Source organism: Gekko japonicus, unplaced genomic scaffold (genome assembly GCF_001447785.1).
Source record: "Gekko japonicus isolate JY-2015 unplaced genomic scaffold, Gekko_japonicus_V1.1 scaffold650, whole genome shotgun sequence".
Lineage (NCBI taxonomy): Eukaryota > Metazoa > Chordata > Lepidosauria > Squamata > Gekkonidae > Gekko > Gekko japonicus.
This window is the reverse complement of record NW_015164684.1, coordinates 103,217-105,083: the sequence shown is the minus strand read 5'-3', so window position 1 is coordinate 105,083 and position 1,867 is coordinate 103,217.

The following is a 1,867-nucleotide window of genomic DNA, read 5'->3' as shown; positions in this document are numbered from 1 at the left end:
GAATGCACAGGAGCGGAGTTCCGGCTGGCTCCCAAGTTGGCCACGCCCAGCAGGAACTCATTAGCATAATAGGCCACACCCAACAGCAGAAACTCATTAGGATTGGCTACATTAGGGGTGTGTGGCCTAACATGCAAAGGAGTCCCTGCTACAAAAAAAGGCCCTGGGTTTTGACAACAAACAAGGTAAACAGAATAAGAAGGGAAAGGTGGGTGTGGCTGGATGACCACACTTCTGGTAACATGGCGGTGCGGCCTAATGTGCTAATGAACTGCACTGTTAGGGTGTGGCCTAATATGCTAATGGGTTTTGCTGTTGGGTGTGGCCTATTATGCTAATAAGTTCCTGCTGGGCTTTTTCTACAAAAAGAGCCCTGGTTAGAAAAACAGAGCGGGGAGAGTCACTCACTGTTCCCTATGCATTGCAGTGGTGATCCAAACCATAGTTCTCTTTGATTTGTTTTGATCAAGAAAAAATATGCTCGAGATTTAATCATGGATCTTCCAGCATCTTATATGGTTTGACCCTAAACCTCTCCTTTTGCTGAAAAGTCCCTGACCACATCTGCGGCACCCTCCCCCCCATGCCTGCATTAATTTTATAAAGTCAAGCGATCAATTATAGATTGTCCAGTGGGTACAGGATACCAGCAAGAAATCAAAGGTGTCTTGTGGCACCTTAAGAACAAATAATAATTTTGTTGCCACAAAACTCCTAATGGGTAGTTTGGCCCTAAAACACTTTTGCTCCAAATGCCCTTAGCCCTGTGATAGTGTAATAGCTGGATCATAAACATTTTTATGCTTAGGTATGTCCTCTCTGAATCCATTGGGACTTACTTCCAAGTAATGCACACAGGGCTCCTGAGCAACAACCCTAAGCAGGTCCACTCAGAAGTAAGTCTCATTTTATTCAGGGGGTCTTATTCACCAAAAAGTGTTCTTAGGATTGCAACCACGGGCAGTATGAAGCCTTCCTTGCTATACAACATATATTAAGGTCCTGCAAATGTTCACTTGGTACATTGAATCTGAAGGTTCAGCCTGCAAAACTGATTCGTTGGCTGTTGTGGCTTCCCTTGTACCAAGTCCACAGCAGCAGACCATGTGTTTGGTAGCTGCAGGTGGACAACTTTGTATTGGGATTTCAGCTAGAGTTGACAACTGAGGTTTGGGAAATTCCTGGAGAGTTGCTCATGGAGGGAGCTCAGTGGGTATACTATGCCATACAGTCTGTCCTCCAAAGCTGCCATTTTCTCCAGGGGAACTGATCTTTGAAGTCAGGAGATCAGCTGTAATTCCAGAAGATCTCCAGGCCCTCTGAGAGGTCAGCAACCCTAAGTTTTATCTCCAGGTTTTTGGGGACCCCAAATTCAAGATAGTAAATTAAATTATGGCCACTGGTTCTCTCTCTCTCTCTCTCTCTAACACAGAAACACACATAGACAATTTTTATTGTCATTATTGCATCATATACCATTTTATCTTCCAGGACCTCCTCTGTGAAGAGGAACAAACTCTCCATGCGCTCCTGTGCCGTTTTGGAACTTTTTATTGGAAAAGCGGTCTCGGAATCCTATAAAAAATGCAAGAGTACTTTTCCAACTCAGCAATGCACCACAATTAAAGAACTTCTCAAGTTTCCTGTAGGACTGAAATAGACAATGCCAAAAGACTCATCCCAGCCCTAGCCGATTTAATGCTTTCATAGGATTCAGGGAAAGCAGTTGCAGTTATGAAAACAGCACTCCAATGCCTCTTCGTTCTTCCATTACATTTGTTATCATTATTTAGCTGCAAGGCTCTTGGTCGGGCTGACACTACAACAGCGACAAGGGATGAAGCCAGGCCCATTGCCCCATTTAGGT